A 17457-nucleotide genomic window follows, 5' to 3' on the forward strand; every position below is an offset into this window, starting at 1 on the left:
AATTAAATCAGATTTAAATAACTGGGCAAACATTAACTGCTCATGGATAGGTAGAGCTAATCTAATAAAAATGATAATTCTACCAAAACTAATCTACCTGTTTAGTGCCCTGCCAATCAAAATTCCAAAAAATTACTTTAATGAATTAGAAAAAAATGTAAGTAAATTCACATGGAGAAATAAAAAGTCAATAATTTCCAGGAATTTAATGAAAAAAATAAAAAAGAAGGGGGCTTAGCCTTATCCAATCTAAAATGATATTATAAAGCATCAGTCATCAAAACTGTCTGGTATTGGCTAAGAAATAAAGAGGAGGACCCAGTGGAATAGACTAGGTGCAATAGCAGGAAATGATTATAGTAATCTGCTGACTGATAAATCCAGAGTCCAGCTATTGGGATAAAAACTCTCTCTTGATAAAAACTGCTGGGAAAATTGGAAGTTAGTATGGAAGAAACTTAGATTAGACCAACACCTCACACACTATTCAAGACAAGATCCAAATGGATACAGGATTCAGACATAAAAAAACCAATACTATAAGCAACTTAGAAGATCAAGGACTACTTTACCTGTCAGATCTATGGAACGAGAAGCCATTTATTACTAAGAAAGAGATGGAGAACATCACTAAAAACAAACTAGATGATTTTGATTACATCAAATTAAAAAGCTTTTGCACAGATAAAACCACTGCAACCAAGATCAAAAGAAATGTAGTAAACTGGGAAACAATCTTTACAGCTTATGTTTCTGACAGAGGACTCATTTCTAAAATGTGCAGAGAACTGAGTAATATTTTTTTAAAAAGTCATTCCCCAGTTGACAATTGGTCAAAGGATATGCAATGGCAATTTACTGATGAGGAAATCAAATCAATCCATAGTCATATGAAAAATTGATCTAAATCATTGCTTATTAGAGAAATGCAAATTATAGCTTCTCTGAGGTACCACCTCATACCTCTCAGCCTGGCCAACATGTCCAGAAAGGATAAAGATCATTGTTGGAAGGGTTGTGGGAAATCTGGGACACTATTACATTGTTAGTGGAGCTGTGAACTCATGCAACCTTTCTGCAGAGAAATTTGGGACTATGGCCAAAGGGCAACAAAAATGTGCATACCCTTTGATCCAGCAATACCAATATTGGGTCTATACCCTGAAGAGATGATGAAAAAGCGTAAAAGGATCACTTGTACAAAAAATATCACAGTAGCCCTGTTTTTGGTGGCAAAGAATTGGAAATCAAGTAAATGTCCTTCAGTTGGGGATGGCTTAACAAACTGTGGTGTATAGACATATACATATATATATATATATATATATATATATATATATATATATGTATATATGTCATGTAACACTATTGTTCTATTAGAAACCAGGAGGGATGGGAATTCAAGGAAGCCTGGAACAATTTGCATGAACTGATGCTGAGTGAGATGAGCAGAACCAGAAAAACACTGTACACCCTAACAGTGACATAGGGTTGATGAGCAATCTTGATGGATTTGCTTATTTCATCAGTGCACCAATCAGGGACAATTTGGGGCTGTCTACAATGAAGAATACCATCTGTATCCAGATAAAGAACCATGGAGTTTGAACAAATTTCAAGGACTATTGCTTTTAATTTAGAAAAAAACCTGATATCATATTGTCTGATCTTGTTATCTCTTATATTTTATGTTTCTTCTTTAAGGATATGATTTCTCTCTCATCAGACTTAATTTGGATCAATGTATATCAATGGAAATAATGTAAAGACTGACAAATTGCTTTCTGTGGGGGGGTCGGGGGGAGGGAAGTAAGATTGGGGGAAAATTTTAGAACTCAAAATAAATAAAATCTTTAATCAAAAAGAAGAATGAAAGGTTTTCTGGGACATGATGGATAAGTCTGGAATACAGTCTGGTGAGAAAGAAAGTGGAGTCCATGTTTGTGTTCTGAACAGTCGTGCTTTTAGTTCTGATCTCCAAATTTGTACTTCAAAATGGAGCTTGCAGTAATTGAGGACTCCAGAGCTTCCCAATGTCTTGAATATACAAGGCTACTTCCAAGGCTGGAAATGACCATCTCAGGATCAATGTTGTCTCTCCTGTTATCAGTAGAAGGAAAAAAAATCAGGACTTGAGCTCTCTGCCATGTGTTCAGAGCTGCCCTGCCTTACAGGAACACTGTCATAGGAAAATTTCCACTTCTTCCAAAGAAAAAAAAAGGAAGGCAGAAAAGGATAGAGAGGAAGAAGGGAAGGGGAGATGCAAAGAAGAGAGATTAAGAGCTAGACAGAAAGGAAAGCGAGAGAGATGGAGAAAAGACAGGAGGGGGAGAGAGAGAGAGAGAGAGAGAGAGAGAGAGAGACTTTCTCCCTTTCACTTTCTAAAAATCTAGATGCTCAGAAGTCAATAAGGGGATCATGCCATCTCAATGCCATCATTCTGGTATGTCCATGTCTTTCAGTATTGAGTCACATATGTCTGACTGAAGCAGTCAAGGTAGCTGAGCATGTCCTATGAGATGATCCTTGTGAACCCATTTCTCCACATGCTTTATGGGAGCAGTGCACTATAATTTCACTCCCTGTAAACACATGTATAACACTATCTAAACTTTAATGTGCTACATGAACATTAGCAATCTCAACCAAGTTTATAAAACTAGTTAGCAGGAGTGTCAAGACTAGAAGCCAGGTATCTAAACTCCAGGGAAATGTTCTTCCCTCTAGTCCATGCTGCCACTCTGATGTATTACTGAAGTAGGAAAAAGAATTCATGTCAACACTAACCCTATCTGTGTGTGTTTTTTTCTCACCTAGAATGACTTTACTTGAGTATTCATTTGTCTTCTGGACACATAATGGTCCCCACTGGTGTAATCCCAACATGTTTACTCCTCTTTGGAAGACAGTACTAAATTACTTTGGTGGAAAGAGATCAAAATTCTCTGGTTTTATCTCAGGTATATCAATGTTTTGTATCTTGTATCTATCTAGCAGATAGATCATGCATAGTAGGCACAAGTATTTTTTGAATGAAATAATAGCTGAGTTTAGGGAACACTTTCAGTTTTGAAAAAAAAGCTTTACATAGAATATCTCATTCTCTCAGTGGTTCTTCTGATATTCTGGTCCCCATTTTCCAGATAAAGAAATTAAAACTGAGTAATTGAATGACTTACCTATGCTTGAACAGCTAGTAAGTAACAGAAGTGAGATTTGAACACAGTTCCAAATCCACTCAACCCCTGAATCAGATTATCTCCACACAGTCAGATAGATTTTAAGTTCCATTACATTGAGTCCCAAGTCTTCTTTAATGTTTTTCTTTCCCAACGATTAACATAGTGCATTGCACAAAATAGGTGCTTCCTTTTATTATTTGAATTGATGGAGATATTAGTGATGATGACTGTTTTGGTTTCAATGAGGATATATTTATTTACTTATCTGGTCTGGACTCATGATTTTATGTGTATAGGAAACCCCCTCCATTGATGCAGATTGTCAGCTACTCTAAAGTTATAAACTTAGGGATCCATAAGGAGACCAGAGACAAAGTGATTTTCATAGTTATACAGTCATAATACCAGACTTAAACTTAGATCTTCCTGAACTTTTGCTCGCACTCTATCTACTATGCCACACTGTCTCCTGTGAGTTTTACTGCTGAATTGAATCATTTACAATCAGCAAAGGTAGAAAGATAGATGAGGTGCTTGATGCTGAACCTATTCACCCTGTCCTTTGCAAATTGTATTGGAGAATAAGGTGAAATGATGTTTTCCATTTTTTTGAGGAGAGGAGTAGGTGGTGGTAGCCAGCAAGAAGTGGCATTCATAAGAGCTACTGACAGAGGAGAAAGAGATGAATGAGCCTGACTGCTTTGAAAGTTTGTAATTGAGTTTTCTTCTTGACTGTGCTCATTTTTCCCCCCAAAGACACTTATTCTTCTGCTACCTCAGTGAAACACACTTCCTATTATATATGGATGGAAAACCTCACAGTGCAAGGAGATATGAACTGCAATCCAGTCCAAAAGAAATCTCACCCAAGTACAATCAGTTACTGTAGAGTTAGTGCATAATTTATATCTTGAATAAAACATGTAGTTTGAAGGACTGTAACCTTCAAAGATTGCTAGACCATTAGAATTGAAAGGATTTTGGCTAGCTAGCTCAATGACTTCATTTTATAAATGAAGAAACTGAGACTAAGAGAGGGAAATCAACTTAGTCAAGTTGCCAACCCTTGTCCTAATGGATTGAACAGGACAGGTTGGTGAGCTAGTGATCTCTTACATAAGGAAGTGAAAGTTGGTGGAGAGAAAAAATTTAGCCTACATGTCTATATCTATATATCCTAAATTCTTGAAATTGGCAATCTTAGAATCCAAAGGGCTTCCCTCCTGTACAGACTCCCAGAATTGTGGCATTGACTATTTAGTCAAACTAATATCTGAACAGGGTTCATTTTTGTGATTCCAAATGGTTATCTGGCTTCTGCTCTATACTTTTAGTGATGGGCAATGCAATGCAGCATCTCTCAACATAGACCATTCCACTTTGGGAAAGCTCCCATTACTGGGATATTTTCAAGACTTCGTCTTTAACTTCAGTCTTCCTCTCTATAACTTCTACTGATTGATCCTAGTTCTAACTTCTTGAAGACAAGCAGAATAGTTTCACATAACCACACAGTTTTAATTTGTAGACCCAATCCTGGGCCTATGGATGACTCAGTTGGAATTCTGTTGTCTTTAGTCTTGATGGGTCAGACTTTACATGTGGTCTCCATAAGTTGGAAAACAAATAAGAAAAAAGTAGCCCCTGGAGTCAGGATCTCAGATACATATGTACTTCACAGGCCATTTGCTACATTGGAGTTCTGACTGTAGCAGACTCTAACACCATCTTAGCATATCCCTCTAGATTTCCTTTTCAAATTCTATGCAGGAGTTCTCTTGTCTATATGATTCATATCTGCCAGGTGATCTGTGATTTGCTGGGGCTGTTCCTCATAACATTACTCTCCTGCCTAGTCATGCTATTTTCTTTGTCATATAATGATTTTGATTTTGTTTTTTACTCATGGGTTCTTGGGGTGGCTCCACTTCTAGAGGTGCATGATCTCTATATTGACCCAGTTCTTATCAGATGTTAGTCTGGAAAACTGTTATTGTCCTTCCTTAAATAGATCCTACATGCAGGATCCATCTGAGCCTTAGGGATAGCAAAGTACCACAGGGATTCTTTGTGCACATTCTTGAAACTGTTCTCAAAATAGCCAGTTTTTCATTTTGATCTTGAACTTTTTATACCTCCAAGAGGAGGAACCCTGCATAGTGGGCCAGCTTCTATCATTTATCTCAACAGGCTACTTCTTATCTTCAATATTCACTATTCATGTTTAACAAAGTTTGATGAATCTAAGTGGAAAGGGCCTTATGAGGGCTCACTGATGCTAGGGAATCTGTATTTGGGATTTGCAGCAGCCCCAGTTCTGGATCCCATCTTATCATGCCTTTTCCAAGAACTTTTTGTCTGCATCTGAAAATATTCCTAAATCTACCTGAACATTAGGACCAGTGAAATGGATAGTGGGATGCAAAGGAAGAGAAGAGGGCAACACTCTGGCTGAATCTGAACATATATGCAGATTTTTTTGCAATAAATTGCATGGTAATCCAAGAAGGTTCATAGCAAGTGAATCTGATTTCATCTGACGGAAGACAAAATTCTCTATTGAGTGTGAGTCAGATGTATCTAGAAGCTCCTAATCTCTCAAGAACTTTGGCCTCTCTGTACTCATTTCTATTCATGACCATTTGGTTACAATAAAATGGGAACAATTCTTAAAACTTAATGAAAAAATGAATACCATTAGAATAATTTGTTTCATACTGTATTTAAAAAAAATCAAATTTAAATGTTATACAAAGTCATACTTTTTTGCATAGACTACATGAACCATTCACATTTACCATAATCTCCGTCAAGGTTCCAATTGATTGCTGCCATGACAGAGAAAATCTATTTTCCTAATATTAAATCCCTTTATTGTAGAATAATAAGACTTGGGAAGAGAAAGCATGACTCTGAGGGTTTCCTTTTGTCAGATGTTACTGTTTAAATGTCAGTTCTTAAGGAGCTTATGGAAATACTTCCCAAAAGAATCCTAGTATTATTTGGCATGATGTTGAAATAATTCTCTCAAAGCAAATTCCATGCTTATTGATCTGGTAAATAGAGCAATCAAAATACTCTCTTCATTTTTAAGAATCACAAGATTGGGAATGTATAAACATGGTAGATTCACAAAGGTGTGAATAAAGTTCATTGCTTGGCTAGGATATTGTAATTATTCTTATTACATAATTATTTGCTTTTGAGAAAAAAAGTTGTCTAAATCCAAGTAAAGACAGAATTTGTTGCAGTCCAATTTCCCTTTTGATTGTTAATTAGTGGAAGAGGGAACTCAAATCACTTCAATGAAATGTATTACTTATGCTATTATAATCCAGATTTCTTTGTGGGTTTTATAAAGAGGAAGTTGAGATAAATGAAGAATGTGAGGCAATAAAAAGTGCCTATTTAACAAATTGTTATTGATGCATTTGTTTTTATATCATTTTTGTATCCAAATACATTTCTCCCCACCCTATCTCTCCCAGAGAGCTATTTATAATAAAGATTAAAAAAGAAGGAAAAATTCAGCAAAACTAACCAAATATGAAAAAAATTGACATTATGCGCAGTGTTTTGAACTCATAGTTTTATACCTCTGTTACTATTTCAAAACTCTTCTTTGGACCCAAGATTAGTCATCATGGCTTTAAAGAATTAAAAAAAAACCAAAGAATTCAATTTATGTGTCATATTGCTGTTTTCTTTTTACCTTTTTTTTGCAGTCCTTGTGTATACTGTTTTCTTTGTTCTTTCTGTAGCAAGTGTTGGTATGTTTATCTGTATTCAGCACTTTCCCAATTTCTTATAGCACAGAATATTACATTATATTTATATATAATACTTTTCTTAGCCAAGCAAAGGGCATATACTTTGAGTTTAGTTCTTTGATACTATCAAAAGTGCTCTGAGAAATACTTTGGTTATAGGAAGCCTATTTGTTATTAACATTCTTGAAATATATTTCTATTTGGGGAATCTCTGGATTAAAGGGTATGAGCATTTTATCATTTTCTATGCTAATTTCAAATTTATTTCCCAAATGATATAAACTTCTATTCTAATTTTTAAGGTATAATCTTTCAGAAATATTTATTTTAATCAGATAATCGCCCCTTTCTCTCATCCTTTCCCCCAGTGAGAACTAAGGTAATAAAATTTATACAAATGTTAATCAAAATAAATTTCTCTATTAGCAACAACCAAAACATTTTGCCTCATTCTTCATTCTGAGTCTTTCATTTCCCTATCAGGAGGTGGATAGTATGTTTCATCATTAGCTTTCCTGGTTGGTCATTACACTGGTAAGAGTTGAGCACAATAATATTTCTCTCAAATCTTTATATTAAAACTTGTTCATCCATTTCCCAATTTATTGACACCTTCTCAGATGCCTATCCTTTTAACTCGAAAAGTTAAAAATATTTTATATATCCTTAGTTTGTTTAGCATTAAAGTAAATCTAGTCTGCCCCTAATCCCCTTCTCCCCTTCTCTTTCCTTTGGTGAGTGTGGTGTTATCCTGCTATCTTAGGGATAGGATGAAGACCTAAAAGCTTCTGGTACTCCCAAAGTGGTCCAGGGAAAAATCTGCTTGCTGAGCCCCCAATCTAGGTGTAGGTGTGTATAAAATTAGGCTGGGTTCAGTTCCTATTAGCCAATTGAAAAGTTCTGTTGGTTTAAAGTGACTCTCTTTGGTCTGGGATTCCTGCCTTGACTATTCCTCTGCAGAACAGATTAGACCCTTTGACACCCTTCCAGTGTGTATGATGTTGCTGGCTTTTAATTTTCCTCTTCTTAGTGTACCACCTAAGGCCTCCTTATCCAGGAACACCACTCCTTTGTTCAAGTTCTTTTCTCAATCCACTCCAAATCTGTCACCCAAAATTGGGTAGTGGGTAACAAAACTGCCAGTTGGCACCTTATGTATAAGCCCTAATAATGACCTGGGTGTTTTCATACAAATATGGGACTTCCTCTGGGCTTGGTATAGAGCTTTTCCCTGGAAGTTGAAGTATTCTTTGGATGTATTCCTAGAGAATTCTTTTCCCATTATTCACAGTCCTTCCCATCTGAGTCCCTATGCCAAATCCAGCAAGACAAATAACTCATTGTGATGTTTCTGGAGGTGCCCATTATGATTCAGTCTGGTACATTTTCTAGATTTGTTTGGAGCAGTTTGTGGAGTGGAGGGCTCACTGAACTGTCACCTACTACTTCACCATCTTAGCTAACAGTATGATCTTCAATATATGTCATGTAACTGATTTGAATTGATTGTGGTATGTGATAGAAGATAGTGCTCTAAATGTAATTTAAACTGTATTGCTTCATAGTTTTCTTAGCAAATAGGAATTAAATAGGAAATTCTTTTCTAGTTAATACATTTTTGAGTTTATTGGATGCTGGATTGAGTTGTTATTTCTGATTCTTTCTTGCTTAGTCAATTTCATTGATTTTTTTCTCATTTTTAAATAAGTACACATGACTTTGATATCACTGCTTTATAATATTTTGAAGTCTGGAAATATTTATTCCCTGTTCATTCCCACTTTTGCCCATTATTTCCCTTGATGTTATAGATCTTTTGTTTTGAATTAATTTAAATGAATGCATTTTGTTATTTTGTCTAGTTCTACAAAGAATCCCTTTGGTAGTTTGATTGTTATAACATTACATATGTAAATTAATTTCAGTAGTAGTAGTGGTTTTTACTAAATTGCCACAGCCTCATCAGGAGGATTAACTATCCCTCCAGTTATTTGCTGTTCTTTATTTTTTGTATCTTTTTTAAAAAAGTTAATTTATTTTTCAAGTACATGCAAAGATAGTTTTCAACAATCATTTTTATAAGGTTTTTGAGTTTCACATTTTTCCCCTCTCTTTTCCCTCTCCTTCCCCCTGACAGAGAACAATCTAGTATAGGTTACACATGTATAACTATTATAGAAATATTTCTATATTTATCATGTTATGAAAGAAGAATCAAAACCAAAAGGAAAAAAAGCCATAAGAGGAAAAATAGTATAAAACACAAAACAAATTGTAAAAATTGAAATCAATAAGCTTTGGACTGCACTCAGACTCTATAGTTCCCTCTCTGGATGAGGATAGTATTTTCCATCACAAGTCCTTCAGAATTGTCTTCGAATATTACACTGCTGAGATGAGCAAGTCCATCAAGCTCATTATCACACAATGTTGCTGTTGCATGTTCAATATTCTTCTTGTTCCGCTCATTTCACTCAGCATCAATACATGTAAGTCTTTCCAGGTTTTCCTGAAGTCTTGCTTATTATTATTTCTTAAATAACAATAATACTTCATCACATTCATATATCACAATTTGTTCACTATTTCCCAATTGATGGACATCCTTTCAATTTTCAATTCTTTGTCACTACAAAAAGAGCAGCTATAAATATTTTTGCACATGAAGTTTTTTACCCTTTCTCATGATCTCTTTGGAATGCAAACTTAGCAGTGACATTGCTGAATCAAAGAGTATACACAGTTTTATTGCCCTTTATGGGCAATTACTTTTTATTATGGCAGTCATTATGTATATGGTTTCCCAGGTTCTACTTTCTTCCATCTGCATTCATTCATATAAACTTTATGATACTTCTCTGATTTCCTCATATTTGTTCATACTTATGGTACAATAATATTACTCATACTATATTTTGTTCAACCATCCTCAATCATTAGTCACATTTTTCACCTCCTCTTCTTTTTCTAACCTTCTGCTCCTCTCCTTTCCCCTTAAATTCCTTTCTTTCCTTCTCTTCTCTTCTTTTCCTTTCATCCTTTTCCTTCTCTTTCCCTTTCCCTTTCCCTTTTTCCTTCCCTTTCCCTTTCCCTTCTTTCCTTTCTTTTCTTTTTTCCTTTCCTTTATCTTTTTTTGCTGATGCGTGCTACTTTAAGATATGGACTACCTTTTTTTTCCCTCAGTTCATATGATAATGCCCTACATGTTAATTTGTGGCAACTACAATTTTCCATCTTATAGATCAGATGGGAGGACTAAGGTACTAAGTAATATCCAACAGTAGAGTTTAATGGTTATGGGATGGAAGAACCTAATGTCTTAACCTGAGCCTCACATTTCAAGCACCTTATTTTATTGTTCTTAATGGGTGTTTCTTACTGTACTAATGCCACTTCTGGTTACCCGTGAGTATCCACCTATGCTGCATCTGGTCCTTTTTTCAGGTGTATTAATGAGGCACCATCTGTTCCTGCTTGACAAGTGATTATTGGAGAATTATTTGATTTTGCACTATTAAAAAATTTCTGTGAAATGCTTTCATTTCTAATTAGCAGCTACCACCTGCTGTTTGAGGCCAACCCAATGAATCTGGCAGTCTTTTTATGGAAAAATATGTCATTGTGTCCAGCAGAGATGCCTTTATCCCTGCTAACAAATATTATAAGGGTTCTTTCCTAACCAGAGGTTATACTACTTTTTTTCAAAATCTTTTATCTTTACTTGTCTCTTCTCCATGGAAAGACTCTCTCAAAGGAGGCTTCAAGGAAGTTGAATTTTGAAGACTTCAAAGTACTAGTCATAAAGATCAAGTGGTTCAGCTTAGAAGCTTCTGGGCTTTCCATTTACTGTAGTGAATGTAGATGGTTTGGACATTTCGCATTTTAAAATCTGATTTCTTATTATATTATCTTCTTATGTAATTTTACTATCTCTTATACTTTATTTTTTCTTTAAGGATATGATTTCTCTCTCATCACATTCAATTTGGATCAATGTATAGCATGGAAACAATGTAAAGACTAACAGACTGCCTTCTGTGGGGGATGGGGGTGGGAAATGAGATTAGGGGAAAATTGTAAAATTAAAAAATAAATACATTTAAAAAATAAAAAAATCTGGTTTCTATAATCCATTAACATTCATTAATTTAGAAGGGTAGGAGGTAGAGGCAAATAGAGGAAAGATTGCAAAAGAGTGAGGAACAAATTAGAAAACAACAATCCTAAAAGATGTCTGTTCTCCTTTCTCTGTAGTCATTAAATAAAACATCTGAAATTGAAAGGGAGTGTGACTTCTTGGTAGTGTCTCACATTTCAGTACAACCAAACAGGATTAGTATGGAAATATTTTTTAAATTTAGCACATTATTTTAGAATAAGTTTCCATGCAACATAGCATCACAATTAATTAGTGCATTGCTAAGTACGTCTCAAACTGCCTCTGAGTGAAAGTCTGTCAATCTTGGCCTCTGGGAAGTCTGCATTTTCAACTCTCATAATATGTACAAGTTTCCAGAAAAAAGAAACATGAAGCAATGTACTAATTAATGCATTTTATTTGTTGTATCTTAAGTGCCAGCATCTTGTATACGGGATAAAGAGGTAGAAAAATCATGTGAAAGATCTTTCAAATTAAATCAATTTATGCTTTGGCGCACAGCAACTTTCCAGGCTAAAGTGTAAATGGGTAAGTATAATGAAAAATTCACAGGGAAACATGTACCAGGAACAAGAGACTTAGGGTGGCCAAAGATGGAAAATTTTTACCATTACATTACATTACAAATGTTATCTTTATGAAAACGATTACTGGTATCTTACTGATTTCATTAAAAAATATGGCCTCTAACATGTTAGGTAGAGCTCAATCTCATCTTGCACCTGTCAAATTTGGGAGAACATTTTAAAAGAGTCAAAAAATATTGGATAAGTTTGAATGGATTTCCATCTGCATGATTGGAGGCAACAAACACATTGTTGGAATCATTTAGGTGTGTATATATATATATATATATATATATATATATACATATACATACATATATATATGTATATTCATATATATATGTATATATATTATATATTATATATATGTATATATTCTATCATGATTTTTGATCTATCTTAATAAATAAGAATCTAATATGCATACAAATCATTCTGGCAGGTGACAGGAGGAATAGGAAAATAGGATAAGACATAGTTCTTGCCTTCATGGAGCTTCCAGTTTTGTAGTAGAATCTTTTGTATACACAAATAATTTCTTCAGTACTTCAAGGACTTATGATTTCAACATATTCCCACCACTAATATTGATGATTTAGATTTAATTAATGATTTAGATAAGAGTTACTGATATGGATCCTATGATATTATTTAAAAATAATTTTGCATCTACATTTCTATATGCCTGGTTTCCTTTGCAATCTTATGTATTTGATTCTATGCATTTTAAAATTATTCCAGAAAAGAGGTCCACAGGCTTCACTAAACTGCTAAAAGTGCCCATGACAAAAATGGTTAAGAATACTTGACATTTTTAGAAAAGAAAAAAACTTTACATGGTAAATTTGTTGTATATCTGAAAGGAATATCAAGTTGTACATAGTAAATTGTAATTTCATTTATAATCATCTTTTTAAAATTGTCCTATGGTAAGAAAATACTCTTTTTATTTCATAAATTAAAAATAAATAAAATAAATTGAAAAATTGAAAAAATCTTTGACTTTAGAAATTAATAAACCCAGATATAGGTCCCTTATTTAGTGGCTGGAGATATAGTACTGATGAGGTGGTGACTGACCTGGAGGAAGTGTACATCAGAAGCTGGTTTTAGGGTAGAGTCTTAGTCAATCTGATTGGAATAATGATACTAATATTAATTAGCATACTCTCTAGAACCTTATTCTCTATACTGGAATGTCTATACAGATATGTCATTTTACAAAGACTATAGAGAACATATAAAAAGGAAAAATAAATATGTACAACTTATAATAAAATAAAATCATAGCCAGAAATAAAGTGAGGTACATTAATATTTTGTACAATTATAGTGAATGTGGTATGAGTTGTATAAAATGGAGCTGGTAGTTTAGAATAGAAAAGCAAAACATCTAGATAGCATAGTACATACAGTGTTAGGCATGGAGTTAGGAGACTTGTTTCTGAGTTCAAATCTAACTTCAGATAATTATTAGTGTGACCCTGGACAAGTCACTTAACTCTCAGTTTCCTAGTTTGTAAGATGAACTGGCAAAGGAAATGGCAAACCACTTCAGTATCTTTGCCAAGAAAACTCCAAATGAGGTCATGAAGAATTAGACATGACTGAACAATAGAAGATGAAGAAATTCTTTGACTTTATTTCAGACTGGGAAGGTTCTGTGAGATTTTAGGAGAATTTTTAAGCAAAGCTTATGAAAGAGGAGGAGCAATACAATTTGCAAGCCACTCAAAATATTTCTCTCTTTTCAATCTCTCTTTCTCTCTCTCTCTCTCTCTCTCTCTCTCTCTCTCTCTCTCTCTCTCTCTCTCTCTCTCTCTCTCTCTCTCCCTATTCCTAATTTTCCATTTCCCTTCTCCTGGCTCCTTCTAGTACTTCCTGACTGGTCCTCTCCTCTTTGACTATACCACCATTCTCTTCTAGTTAAAAGGCCTCACCCTCCTTAGGTTCCCATGGACAATTTGATACAATTTACAGTGATTTCTTCTTCATTGTCTCCTATCATTACATTAAAAATCTTGGCACTTTAGAAATATCCAGAAAGAGCCCCTAAGACATTAGCATTTAGGCTTTTCCTTGAATTTCATTTTTGCTAAGAGGAAAGATAAGCTATTTTATATAGCATGCTTCTCTTTCAAAAATTCAAATTTACCTTTTTTATTTACCCTTATTCTCATTTTTATCTTGATTTTCAAAATGGTAGATTTGTCTGTGTGTGTGTCTGAATATGTTATTTCTACTTAAAGTTGGAAATTAAATTGAACTCTTTAATCGAAGTGACTCCATGGAGATCTGAGCCTGTTTTCTTCAACTAGTCTGTTTTTCTATCACCACTCTTTTAATTATAAAGATTTTAATTATAAAGATTTCTTTTCTGTCATGTCAAGTTTTTGTACATTTAAAACGTACATAACTCATTTCATTGAAGAAAGGACATAGAGGAAAAATATCCATAATTCTCAGATTGTATCTATTCTTGCTTTGTTTAATTTAATTTAATTGAAATATTGTTTTGAGTTATTTAACTTGTTGGTCTTAATTTCCATTATTTTTAATCTTGTTTCAAATAAATAAATAAACACTTAATTATTTCTGATCTAAAAAGATATTATCAGAAACAGAAAGAGTCAGGTATAATGCTATTATATAATTTGAGAATATCATGCAGAACATCTGATTCGTGTTATTGTATTGGGTTCAAAAATAATTAAATTTGGAATGACTCAACTAGGATTTTTAAAAAAACTTATTAATAGTGTAGCTAGGTGGCACAGTGGATAGAGCATTGGCCCTGGAGTCAGGAGGACCTGAGTTCAATTCCTGCCTCAGATGCTTATTAATTACCTAGCTGTGTGATCTTGTGCAAATCACTTAACCCCATTGCCTTGCAAAAAACAAAAGAAAGAAAGAAAGGAAAAAGCTTATTAATACAAATAGCAACAAAATTCTTCTAAAAATATGAGGATATGCTATGCATGTTTTCTCTATATGAATATTTCTTTTGGTGATTTATACTTTCCAAACTGCTTTGAAATATTATTTTTGTTTGAAAGCACATGATATAATTGATTTCAATTAATTCATTTTGTGGTGGACACCAAAATCAATATGTTCTTATATATTTTCCTCTGTTTTGTGTCATCAATAGCTTTTAAAAAAATTTCTCAAATTATTTTATGCTGATCTTTTGAGAGTAGAGTGGAGGTAGGTGAGGTGAGAAGCATAAATATACATTCTTTTTTTCTTAAAAAAGAGTATTGCATTAATATCACTATTGAAGAAATTAGATATGAAAACATTTACATGATCAAATTTTGACCTCTCCAAACAATATAAACATTATTATTACAGAGTGTAGTTTCTTATTGATTTGCTTATCTTCAATAGAAATCAGCATGAAAAGAATTTCTTAGGGAGAAAGAGAGAACAAACAAAAAGCCCAGTTAATTCAAACATTGCCTTTGGGAACATATAATTAAAATACATTCTTTACTAGCAGTTTTATTACCAAAGTCATTAAAAGCTACAGTGGAATTGATCTTAACCATAGACATCCATGTTATTCTTTTGACTTTTCCCTTCAGAGTCTTCTGAGTGGGAAAATTACTGCATGAACTTTCCATAATATCCCTGAGGTAAGAAAGTCAATCATATTCCTTTATTCCTGCAATCCTTATGTTCTTGCCTATGCATACCTCAAGATTAGAAAAAACACTTCATTTGCAAGAAAATGGTTCATAACATGCTAGAAGAAAACTTTAAAAAACAGGAAAGAATCAAAATAAAGTCATAGCATGGATAACCATGATTCACAATGATTTCTGTTGACCTCTACCAAAGTATGAGGATTTCATAGTCTCCATCATCATCCCTAAATGCTATTTTGATGAATAAAATCTATTCCAATTCTTTTCACTACTGCTCAGAAGGGTTAGAGGTCTCTTTTCCTTCTTCTTGTCCCTCTTATGGGCCCATGAGTCCTCTTACCCTTCCCCTTTGTTCTCTCTCCCTTTAATCCTTCTTGTGTTAATAGATCATCCACCATCAAGAATATCCCTTGGGAGAGATATTTTCTTTCCTCAATTGCTCAACTGGAAGGAAATAGCTATTCAGCAATCACTCTATGTATATCCCTCCTTGTTCCTGCCTCAGAATTGTGCACTTAATTGGTGATTAATAAATGTTTATCTATACCCTCAAAAAATTTCTTGCATTTATCTTTCTCTCAATTCATATAGCTGTAGCTGTTATCAGGCCCTCATCATTTCTGACTTAAATTGTTCAGCAGACTCCTCCTAGGTCTCTTTTCTTCAAGTCTCTCCCTACTCTATTCCATCTGATATATTTTCAAAATAATTTTGACTATGTGACTCCCCTACTCAACCAATTCCTATTGCCCCCGGAATAAAATATAAACTTATGTATTTCTCCCTTCTCTTGCCTTTGCATTGGAGATCCTCTTATCTTTTTCAAAACCACCACACTGATGATTACTTCATTAAGAGACAGGTTTAGATATACCAAGTTGTCTACAACCAGGAAATCATATACTGGAGCCTTAGCCTGACATCACAGGAGCACCATGGTGCCTTACTGATATGAGAAAGAACCATATTCATAACGACTCCCACAGCATCCAGATATCATCAGAAATTCTGTTTCCTATCAATCAGGTCAAGGGGTTAAATGGTTCTGGAAAAGGTAAGTGAGAAGGATGTCTTTGCACAACACTCAACTTCATATAATAAACATAATATGCAAGTCATGTCATCATGTATAGTCCTCTTCGATTATGAAGGACAAACATCAATCCCAAACTACAGTGTATTTATTTGTGTTATACAAATATATATATGCATGTATACATGCATACATATATACATTTGGAACTATGAATTTATATCAATGTATCATCATATCTAATCTATCTTTCTCTCCATATCCATCCATGTGTCTCTGTAACTATCTCTGTCTATCTGTCTACATCTATCCTCTCTCTCTCTCTCTCTCTCTCTCTCTCTCTCTTATCTATATTCCTTGTGTCCCCCATAAAAATTACAACTCCTTGTGATTAGATATTTCTTTCTTACTCTGTAATCTCTAATGTCTAGCATAGTGCCAGCAGGTGCTTAACAAATATTTATTTTGACTGGTTGATTATCAGTGGATAAATCATAATCTCTCTGAATTAATCTTTTTCAGTTGCTACATCAGAGCTGTTATAAAGTACTTTGAAAATACAAATAAATATCAACTGTGACTAATTGATATGCTTATGTTCATCTGAATCTATTCTTACAAGCCTGGAGTCAGACTACTGGAGCTTAAAAAGATTGTAGAGATTATCCAGTCTAACAATTTAGTTTTACAGATGAGGATTAAAATCTCCTGGTACCCTTAAACACCAAGATTTTTTCATTCCTACAATTCTTTTCATCAAATTCAGTGTCTCAGGAGATATAGAAATATGATAATCCTGTCTCTCATCTATCATTTTTCTCTTAGTTCTAACATTCATGAGTATTTAAAAGGATATATTTCCCTTTACTGTCCTGTGATCCACTGCCCTTGCTTAGAAGGATTAAATGTAGGTAAACTGAAATTGGGGTCGAGGAGGGAGCTACTATTCTGTTTTCTGTATTCTAAACCCTAAGGAGAATTGGGTGATTGTGATTGGGTGATTTCCTGGTGGTGGACAACTTGGTATATCCAAACCTGTCTCTTAATGAAGTGATCATCAGTGTGGTGGTTTTGAAAAAGATAAGAGGATCTCCAAT

The sequence above is a fragment of the Macrotis lagotis genome, chromosome 4, assembly GCF_037893015.1.
Source record: "Macrotis lagotis isolate mMagLag1 chromosome 4, bilby.v1.9.chrom.fasta, whole genome shotgun sequence".
In the NCBI taxonomy this organism is placed as follows: domain Eukaryota; kingdom Metazoa; phylum Chordata; class Mammalia; order Peramelemorphia; family Peramelidae; genus Macrotis; species Macrotis lagotis.